The sequence below is a fragment of the Antedon bifida genome, chromosome 4 (genome assembly GCF_963402885.1).
Source record: "Antedon bifida chromosome 4, ecAntBifi1.1, whole genome shotgun sequence".
NCBI classification, from domain to species: Eukaryota; Metazoa; Echinodermata; class Crinoidea; order Comatulida; family Antedonidae; genus Antedon; species Antedon bifida.
Window position 1 is genome coordinate 11063687 of NC_136229.1, and position 12119 is coordinate 11075805.

At 35.6% G+C, this 12119-nt stretch overlaps 1 long non-coding RNA gene across 2 annotated transcripts in view; it reads left to right on the forward strand.

The window, feature by feature from the left end:
• LOC144840093 (uncharacterized) overlaps positions 1-12119 on the forward strand; it is a 63875-nt gene that overhangs the window by 14584 nt on the left and 37172 nt on the right. The gene's annotated exons all lie outside the window — the stretch shown is intronic.

Sequence of the window (12119 nt, forward strand, 5' to 3'; positions counted from 1 at the left end):
ATAAAGTAAAAAGCAAAGAATAGACACGTGAGAAACACCAGAGGGATCACATTTAAAAATGAAAGAAACCCCATCACTAACTACATGTTGGGTGCAATTAAAGAGATAATTAGAAACTAAATTGAGAAGGTACCCAGTAATAGTAAATTTGTTAATTTTATGAATAAGTTGCTTATGAGAAAGGCAGTCAAACACTTTAAAATAGTCAGTAACAATAATATCATATATACATCTTATTTATTGACAATCGATTTTTCTCACTGCAGTATTTGCCAAGAGGGATATTTTTTTAGGTTTTGAATGGAGGCCTGAATGTCTCGGGCACTCATTAATTGTGTCATGCAACTACCTGGGTAAAAAAACGATCGGGATTCCCGGCGGGATCCCGTTGGGATCCCGGTGGGATTTTACGAAAATCCCACCGGGAATTATGGTCGGGATTCCCGGTGGGATCCCGGTGCGATCCCGCTTGAATTTAAGAAGAAAACGATCGGGATTTCCGCGGGATCCCGTTGGTATCCCGTTGGGATCCCGCTTGAATTTAAAAAGAAAACGATCGGGATTTTCGCGGGATCCTGCCGGGATTTGCGTAAAATTCCACTGGGATTTATGGTCGGGATTCCCGGTGCGATTCCGCTTGAATTTAAAATGAAAACGATCGGGATTCCCAGCGGTATCCCGCTGGGATCCTTCCTCATTAAAAAAAAATCGATCGGGATCCCGGTGGGATTTGTGTAAAATCCCACCAGGATCCCGATGGGATTTGCGTAAAATCCCACCGGGATCCCGATGGGATGTGGGTAATTTGTGATATTTCCCATCGGGATTCAGGCGGGATCCCGGCGGGAATCCCGATCGGTTTTTTTGGGGGTATTCTCGCTGTGATAAAAAATCATAAGTCGACATATTGCATTTTAAATTATCTTTTAATCACATTAACATCTCGTTATTAATACTTCAAAGTATATTTGTTATTTTTGATTGCTCTAATTTTATCATTTAGTTTTTTGACAATTTCGGTCCACACCTGCTCCCTTTGCTCAACTTGAACTTCTTGGTATCGTTTGAATATGTGAGCTGAAATAAAACAATACGCCGGTTAAATCACAGAATGTTGTGTTGTGTTTTTATTTACAGTGTTTAATTATTGTCCATGCATACAAGACGCATTACAATGACACAGTGGGCCTATAGTGCTGCAACAGACGAGTTGTTTTAAAGAAACATTAAACATAAAGTTTCCACAGGTGGGGCTTGGAAGGGGATTGCTGCTTTCGTAACCAAAGATACTGTTAATTTACTCACTTCTAAGCGCCCGTCTTTTAACCTTGGCCATCGCCACCTTGTCCCGGCCAAATCCATAAATGCTTAAAGTGGCGCATTCTTCTTTGCAAACAACCAGTTCAAGAAGGTTAAGGGCCAGCTTCATTATGTCGGTTGCCGACATTTCAGCCAGTGTCAGCCTCTCCCTGCTGACACTGACCCCAAATTTCGCATCACCCATGTATGTAAATTCTTGTTATAAACAAAACAAAAAAAAAAAGTTATGATGTGTTTATATTCCAAGAACATTACAACGAGGAATGTTTTTAAAAAGTATTTATAAATCCTTGTAGATCACATGTATAAATTGTTTCCAATCGATTAGATCAACATAATAAATAACACACCAAATTCACGGCCGGCTAAACAATTATTTTCAAAACCTACCACTAGTATCAGAATCCTCTTGGGAAGAAGAAGGAGGAGGAGGAAGAGGACATGATGATGGTGGCGATTTCGCCGCATGCCTGCTTTCACCAGATATATGATCAGCCACTACAAATAAGTTAATATAGAATACGGTATAATTAATGATAATTGTATGTAACTACTGTGTAGCAGCTCAGTGCGTCAGAAAGCCGAGTAATTGGTCAGCTTGCCCTACTACTCTGACTAAGTTACATTATACTAAACGACGTAAGTGTGAAAACATTTTAAAAAATATATTAAAGATTGCAACTTTATATGAAGGAGAGACATCAAATTATTACAAATTATATCTTATGTACTCACATCGTCCATCATCCGCAACGGCGGCAGTCTTCAAATTCTGAAACGTTTAAAAATTCAAATTCTGAAAAATATGTTCAGTTTCACAGATATTACACAAGCTAACATATATTACTTTAAATTGTGTCTCATCTACCGTACCTTGTACAAGAACTTGACAGCTTGCCTGTCCTGCATCAACGACATAATAGTTTGTTGATTTTGTTCTATGCGGTTGAGCTTCAAAAATCAAATTAAATTACATATAATTATTAATTGATAACTATAGACATTTATTGTGCATAACGGTTTACAAACAAATGAACAATCGGAGTTGAGGGATACTGATGCTTAAAGCTCAGGTACAGGCATGAATTTTAAATATAATATCTGGTTAATTGTAAATAAATCAAATATTTGTAACAGAAATCAGGACGAAAAAACATGAATATGGTCAAATACAAAATAAATTATAAAATATAAAAACCAGGAAGACTTTTTTTCAGTGATTATGTAGTTTAACCTAATGTAATAACATGTCTGGTGACTCCCTAGAAGGTGAAAAAAGATGGTGGATATACGGTGGATAATTTTTGCTATAGCATGAAAATAAAAATCTGAAGTTGAATAAAAAAAACCAGAAATGTAAAATTCAAGTTTTATTACCTATATTTAGTCATCTGATAACATTTGTTACCACACCGTTTATTTTTCATAGCTTTTTAAAATGCCTCTCTATTTACAAAATGTGTGTACAAAAGAATAGAGATTTTACTGTGTAATTTGAACTATAAGAACTGATAAGAAAGTGCTTATTTTCAACAAGCTCGTGTAATACAAATAAAATTCAAAAAATGTATGATCAATAGACATTTTTTGCTCGCACCTGGCCTTTAAATTGAACTATTCAACTTTGGGCTAAATACATTTTTAAAACATATTTTACCTTATCTATTATGTCCTGATAATTCCCTCCATCTACCAAACTTAATGTTGAGGACACTGCATATTGTTCCCTCGCTTTTTCTTTTTGCTTCTTCTCAGCTGCCACGGCTTTTTTTACCGTGATTGCCTGTAATTATATTCGAGCAACAATTACGTAGGTCACGTTAATCAAGAACAATGGTAGATTTAAAATCATGAAAGCTGGATATCATAAAATAATAATAATATCCTGGATAATATAAAAACAAGTCGCAATGACTATTTATTCGATGCGTTTATGGTAACTTGTATAAATATATAAATAAAGTTCCACTCGGTATCGTAAATTATGCATCACAATTGCTTCATTTAATGAGAAAAATTTACCTCTACTATCTTCTTTTTTTGTGGAACCGAAACGGTTGATGCGGCAGCCTGTAAATGAAATAAAACGGTCACACAACCAAAATATTTATTAATAATTATTATCTAAAGGCAGTTGTTGTGATGTTATGTTTACAGTACTAACATCGGCATAGACTAGACGAATGCTAAATACAAAATTGCGTAGTTCACGTTAATCAAGAACAATGGTAGATTTAAATTCATGAAAGCTGGATATCATAACATAAATATAAAAATAAATATAAACAAAAATAATGCATGTGGCGATTTTGGGCGAGGGCGTTTATTTTTTTGGGTGTAATTAGTAACATGTATAATCAAATAATAAAGCCCTAGATATAAAAAACTATAACACAATCAATAACAAGAACTGGTAAAATACAGTAACAATTGTATCAAAATGCTGCCTATTAAAGTATTAAAAACAATTTGGCAAAAACAAAATGCAAAGTAAGTGGAAAATACTAAACACAATGTACTTCTACGTTTTTCCTTTTTGAGGATTTCTTTTGTTGTATGGGTTCTGAAGCCTGAATCTGTAATTTAAAACAAAAACGTAATTATGCACCCTTAATGTGAATGGCATGCACCCATGAAAGTTGGATTTTCACATGCCGTATTTGTTCGAATAAACTCCCAATAAAAAAAAACACATAGGTATGAAAAACTATAGTATAACACAATTAATATTAAGAAGTGATAAAATAATGTAAAATTGTATCAAAATGCTTGGTAAATTGTAGATCATGGAAGTCAAAGAATTCTGCTATGAAAGGTGTTTATTCGAATAAATACGGAACGATAGTTCCATTCGGTATCGTAAATTATTCATCACAATTGATTCATTCAATGAGAACAATTTACCTCTACTATCTTCTTTGTTGGTGGAACCGAAACGGTTGATGCGGCAGCCTGTAAATGAAATAAAATGGTCACACAACCAAAACATGTTTATGTTTACAGTACTAAAATCGGCATATATAGACTATAAACACAATGAACCCTACCTTTTTCTTTGGTGGCATTAGTTCTAATGCTTTCTGTAAATAAATAAAAAAATATTTAATTTTCACCGTTAATATGGCTTTCCCACATTAATATCATATTTTATTTGTATGACTATACATGAATATATAGGCATATACTATATGAACACTTTCTCTTTTTAAGAAACTGTTAACTGCTAACTTCATGCAGCTTAAATGTATTCGATGTAGCCTAGGCTTAGGGCCTAGTGTATTATTCAATTTTTGTAGTTTAAAGTGTATCATTGTTTCATTTATTCTATTGATTGTAACTTTTTATCTGCTTTAATAATGATAGTAGTAGGCATAGGCCTAATTAGTATATGTATGTACTCGCCTTTTGCCCTTTCTGGATATGTGTCTCACTTTCCAGGACTTGGGAGACCAAATCTGGAAACTCTGGGCCAGAAAGTATTTTGGAGAATTTTTTCCGCATTGATTCATCTGCAAAAAATAGTATAGCCTAAAAGTAAAACTAAATGTTGGCAAACAGGTATACTTTTAAGGTTGAGAGAGTTATATAGGCCTAACTAGGCCCTATACCTACCTAGGGCCTAGGGTAGGCCTGGGCCCTAACCATTATTATTGGTAATTATAAATTTCAGTTGTCCTCCAGTGACGTTAAGTTAATTTAGGGCCTATTACTTTTAAAATCTTATTTAATAGGCTAGACCATATCATAAGTTTTATTAATAGGCCTATCACAAATTAATTTGTGTGTTACGGTTGTCGAACCTAAGGCTATACAATGATATGAGTGCTGTTGGACCAAATAAATTAACTTACCGCCTATTTCTCCAATCAGTCCTGTCTGTATACCAAAACCTGGGCACTTTGCTTTAACACGGTCTCCTACTAAATAGTCATTCAATTCCCACCGTGGCTCTACAATATTCTCTATTTTGATAACATTACCCGTAACAGGATCGTCATTAATCCAAATCATTAATGTGATTAGACCCATAATGATTAAACAAATTTACTAAAAAGATGATGATGAACAGACAACCGACGGGCGGAGAAGAAGAACAAGAGAAAAAAGAGGAGGATCGACCGCCAAATGATTTGAAACTTACGCGCACGGACGGACGGACGGACGGACAGATGATACGGGTAATTTTACGCACCCTTTTTATTTTCATAATTTGTTTCTAAATTACTGGAATTTATCCTTAAAGTGAATTTGTTACCATATTTACCACCCGTCATGGATATTGAATATCACCCTTTTTCACACGATTTTTGAAAATTATCTGAAGACGCCTCCGCCGCGAGCCGCCCCCTTGTTATGTTTGGTATGCCCCGGGCGACATGTCACGTATATACGGCGTGTGACGTGTCCGGCGGCTCCTATCGTCGTGTGCAAAAGATAAAACGAAGTGACGCTATACGATCTTTGGTCGTGTGACGTGCCAGCAGAGAGCGGAGAACGCTACACACGCTAGGCCTAGATGATGAATAATATGAAGAGCTAAACACTGTACACCTCAACAGGTCAGTAAAATACATGCATAGATTTACATGATGAGTCCTACATTTTATTTGGGACGTGTAAACTTATAACAAGACCCATTCGCCTATAGCTAGCTAGTATAATAGGCCTATAGGCATATAGCCTAGCCCTATATTGGCTACATACATAGGCTATACTAGGCCCTAATAGGCTTTTTAGGCTAGCCTAGCCTATGTTGTATAGGCCTAGGCCTATAATAGGCCTAGCTAGGCCTAAGCTATCCTATATGTGTCACATTTCTTTTTTTTTAAAGCAAATAATATACATATAGGCCTATGTCTATCCGGAATGCCTAGCTATAGAATAGCCATATTGTATTAGTTTCTACTTATTATAGGCCTACGTCAGTAAGCTAAATTTGGGCATGTCCTAATAATATTAAGAGCCTAGGCCTAGGCTAGGCCTAGTCAGGGCTTCCCTTTTGACATATTGTGCACAAGCTTGCATCGTCTTTCAAATTTCGCGGTAATATGTTTGGATTTGAAAGAACTCTATTTAAATCAAGTAGTAAGTACTGATTTTTCAATATAGGCTAGGCCTAAAATATAACTTAACTTATATTATAATTAATAAGGCTTTATATTCTTTATAAAAATCAATCAATATTGTGTCATTGGGTCCGCATGCACCCCCCCCCCCCACCCCTAAATTTTACAAGGTGCCCTTTTTAGAGGTAATCATTTTTGCTATATAATTGCTTGCGTTTATCTTTGATTTGTTTTTAACATTTTATTAATTTCGATACTGTAGGTAGTACTAGGCCTAGTAGTATGCAACATGGATTCAAGTGATACCGCCACAACAGAAGAGCAATTTCTGGCAACACCGCAAAAGAGACGGCGTGTACTATCAAAACGTCATGGGTTTAACCCTAGACGTGCTCGATATTTGAAAGCAGTAATATTAGCTAAAAAAACACCTGGCCCCTTATTAAGGGAATCAATATTGACAAGTTCTTCGTCAAGCGAAAGTGAGTCTGATTTTGAATTAGACAGGAGTAGCTCCATTTTTTCATCACCAGAAAATGTCTCAAATACTGACGATAGTAGTAGTAGTGATAGTACCATCTCAAGTCGGCCTACCACCGATCCTTCGATCAGTAGTGACGCACCGACAGATGATGAGTACGACATCATCGAAGGCGAGGAACCCGTCAATGGCAAACATCCTTTATTTGACGGTTGTCCTCAGACACATATTTCTCTATATACATCTTTAATGCTATTCGTTATCAAACATTCACTTTCGGGAGAAGCATTCTCCGATCTTCTACATTTGATTGCCTCTATACTTCCACCAACGTGTGTCATCGCTAAGTCAACTTACATGGTCAAAGAGATTCTAAAGAAAAATACCCAATTTGAAACATCAACAACCCATTTTTACTGCGAAAACTGCTATAGAGAAGTGGAAACGTCATCCGATTCATGTAACTGTACGGACATGAGTGGGAAAGTGCTAGAGTACTTAAGCTTGGATGTCGAAAATCAGATTCAAAAACTTTTCCAAGGTAAGATGACGTTATTGTATACAACCTTTTCAAATACACAGTGGTATTATAAAATAACAGACACGTTTTCTAACCTCTTTTTAAATAAATGTATTTTTCAGATCAACATTTTTGTGAGATGGTAATGGCAAGACGTCGGTACGCGGAAGCTGGTGTGTGGAAGGACGTATGTGACGGTGAAGAGTACAGTAGAATTGTTCCAAGAGAACCGATGATGAATACTGTTCATCTGACATTCATGATGAATACTGGTTAGCATCATGGTAGTTATTTATGATATGAAATTAACAACTAACACATATCATCATCACTTTCCTGAGGGTAATGTGGCTGCCGCCGCGATGTCGCGGTGGGGTCGAAGGGAAAAATCCCAATAAAGCGTTCAGTATGTCATAGCCTAAATGTGGATGACACATTTTTTTGAAATGATTTTTTTTATGCAGATGGCGTGGCAGTTTTCAAATCATCAAATAAAGGAAGTCTCTGGCCTGTATACTTGGCAATTAATGAATTGCCAGTGCAATATAGGTAGGTACATTAGTAATAACATGCAATATATTTTGTAAAATAAATTACTTATACTTTAAAAAATTACTTTACTGGTGTTTTTTTAGATGTCAGTGGGAGAGGATGAAGAGGGGGTGGGCGATTGTTGGATCGCCTAAATTTCAAATGTTAATGCAAAATATAAGACATACCGGTAGGTTATAATTAACCTGTTCTGGAATGATCCACCAATACCGTACTATTTACACATTTCAGATTTGCAAGACGATATATAATACCATGTCTTCTGCACTGCCAAGCCGAAAAGCCAAGTATGACGACATACTTGCGATCACTTATTGACGTTCTGTTGCGGTTTAGTAGAGGTTCGTATTTTTTTTTTAATGTTCAAAATACTGTAACGTACAGGGCCGTAGCCAGGGTCTGTCAAAGGGGGGGGGGGGGCTTCGGACAAATAGGTAGTATTTGAGTTGAGTACGTATCGGCTGGTGGCCTATAAAAAAAATCGGATGTTATAATGTAAACTACAGTACATGATTCTATAGAAAGTATAGTGTAATATATTAATATTCACTATAATGCTCTATGATGATGATACACTATATTTCATAAACATAAATACTATAATAACTGCAGCGTTCAATTTTTTTATGTACGTCGGAAGAAGGCTATAACAACAATAACATGTTACATCCAGGGGCATCCAGGTACCAAAAATACGTATTTATATTTCAGCTGAAAATCTGCAATTCATTAGCAACTCTTTGAAATTTACAGACACGTATCGCTCGACGTACCCTCATACAGGAGGGAAGAAGTTAGTTTATTTTACATCTCCCTGGTTAGAGTTATTCACGAACGAGTTTACGATTTTTTCAATTTACGAACAACCTTATGTACTGTGGGAGATGAGGATGAGGTATTGGGCATGTCGGGGATGGGGGTTCGCTGTAAAGGGGGAAGGGGATTAAAATAAATATAATAAAACCATAACAACTTTCCTGGCTAAATATTTATATGATACTTGTACACTGATGATTCAATCGCAGGAATTAAAATCATGACGTGCTATGGAGAAAAACAAGTAAAAGGGCATCTACTGGCATCGTGTTTAGACTTACCGGCCAGAGCAATGGTGTCTAATATGAAACAATTTAATGGTCGGTTTGGCTGTTCACTTTGTTTAGACGAGGGTATGACAAGACCAAATGCCCCACTTCACAGACACTATCCGTTCACTGACAACAATGAACATCGGTCACATCAAACTATCATTCAAGACGCCAGAACTGCTGCCGTAACACGCAAGGCTGTGAGTTATTTTATTATTATTATTATTCTGCTCCATAACGCCGAATAACAATTTATTTGAAAATAAATTTTTTTTAAAATCATTTTATATCAAAGTTTTCGCTTTTCAATAATCAGTTAAAATCAGTGAGTAGTCGCCCACGAAAAACGTTAAACGCTATCTTTACCCAAAGACGCTCCCAGACGTTTATTTTCAGTGGTTTTTGAGACTGCGCAGAATGATTTTTGAACTGACAGACCCAGTGCATTGTACTCTGCCCGTTGCTCCTTGAAACACATGCCGTGTTTCAACGCTTGTCCATGCTTGTAGTATGGAGAAACCCGGAAGCTTGCATTACGGACCTTTTAGTTCGAGTCGTTGATTTGTTCATTAATTATTATGTTTTGCTGAGGGTTTCCTAAAATTTAAGGTAAATTATAATTGCTGGTAGTTTATGTATTTTGGTCTTCATTTCCGTACGTTCGTCATTGATTTCTGAAAAATTACGGACGTTTCCCTTTTTAGTGATACTTAACAAAATAGCTAGCCTTCAAATCATCCACTCTAGGCTAGGCCTAGTCTACCCACCAACTCAGCTGTGCTGAAGGTATATCAGTAGTAGTCCTACTAACCAGACTAGCCATAAATATTATTGGTATCAGCGACCTTGGGGTTATAAGTGTTTACATATATTTAAATTCGCTTCGTACCGCGTACCAGAAAGGAAATGCGTGAACGTGACGATTGTAAACTTCCGCAATGAACTCGCTCGGTCGTCAACAATAACATGGAATTCACTGCACTCTGTTACCATAGTGATCTTGAGAAAAAAATATTGTAACATGTTACAATATTTTTTTACAGATGCCATGACTACCAAGTAGAATTAGGTCATGAAATCCTTTGTGGTACCGCTAGATATAACAGTTGTAAACGGCTACTGTTATTCTGAGACAACAATCAAATTGTCTCAGTGTTATTGTAGACTTTTTTTTATTGATTGTGTAAAGTTATTGTACAATGCCTATACAATCACAATTTATAGCTCCATTATTTAATTGATATATTTTCATACTTTCAGGTCAGAGGAATAAAGGGAGCATGCCCTTTGGTAGCTTTGAGCTATGTTGATTTATCATGTGTATTTCCAATTGACTGGATGCATTCCTGCTTGTTAGGAGTTACCAAATCCATGTTGAACTTGTGGCTTGGAAAAGACCACAAGGCAAAGAAGTTTTATATTGGTTCTAAGGTAAAACATATTTAAAAGAAAATTTCATTTGAAATTGCACATACTTCTTTTATAAACACAAATTATGTAGATTTAATTCCAGTGAGCTTCTAAACAATCATTGTTTGAATAATTTAGCTAATTTGTCACTTGTGTTCTAACTGATAACTGTTGAATATGCATTTAGATTACACACAATACTATACTGTTTATTTAGTCCTTTTTATATTGTTATTAGCAATTTTTAATGTTTCATATTCTGATACACCTAATTTAATTATAATAATAAATATAAATTGAATGTTAATGTAGATTGATCTTATGAATACAAGATTTATGAAGATAAAGTTACCCGATTTTATTGCTCGTAGTCAAAGAAGGTTGGAGGAAAGCCAGCACTGGAAAGGTAATAAAATTCTTTTTCATTTTTTTCCAGTAGTCTATACTGTTTATATACAGAGTATGACGTGCACCATTTTTATTTCCTTAAGTTGAATATGGTATGATCAGACAAAACACATCAAAAGCAAATGTTGAAAATATTACCAATGTAACCTTCAATCATTTTGCGACCTTCAACTGGATTGCATGTTTCATAAATTGTAGCCGTTTTTTCAGGGTGTCTAGAAAACTCAGAGCTCAGATATATCTGAGTTTTCTAGATCTAGAAAACTCAGATATATCCAAGTTTTCTAGACACCTGTTTTTCCATGATTATGTGACTTTTGCGTTGTTATTACAGCTACAGAGTACCGTGAATGGTTACTTCACTTTTCAGTACCTGTGTTAAGAGGCATATTGGAACCGGATATTTTCATCCACTATTGCCTATTAGTGTCTGGATTGTCTCTGCTTGTTCAAGAACGCATCACATCAGCAGACCTCTCATATGCCAACATTCTTCTGAATGATTTTTGTCAAATTTTTCCAACTATATACGGTAAATGCAACTGCATATTTATTACAATTTTTCAAACCATTCAATGATTGAGAATACATAAATATGATTTCTATACTCTCAGCCTGATGACGTGCACATTTGACAACTTTTGTATCTAGTTAATAAACATGATTGTCATATTGTTTGTAGAAATGAACAATGAGTATAATCACATTAAATGAATACGGTATATGCCTTTTCCCTCGGCAGGTGAAACAAGACAGACAATGAATATTCACACATTACGACACATGCCATACTTTGTTAAACTGTATGGCCCACTTTTCCATTTTTCTTGCTTTGGGTTCGAGTCAATGAATGCTCACCTCAAAAGTATGTTTCATGGCACAAGATATGTGAATAGCCAGGTATACATTCATTATTATATGTACAATTATATATAGGTGCTTGAAAGCTAAATAATAATAATAAGAAATAATGCTAATGCTTATTTTACTTTTTAATACAGTAATAAATAATGTTCTTGGATTTCAGATTTCATTCGCAGTACAAATGACAAAGGCCCTTCCTGACTTAGTGAGAAGTTTATCAGAGGAAACAAATAACAATGACATGAAGAAGCTTTTTAGTAAACTGTCATCAAAACTAGCAACAGAGGAAAATCAAGCTGTTGCCAATGGCGTTATTGGCAAATTTCAAAGATTGCCAAATATTGCTAACTACTTTGAACAACCACAAAATATCCGTTTCACAAAGAGTTTTTCTAAGTACAAAATCGGTA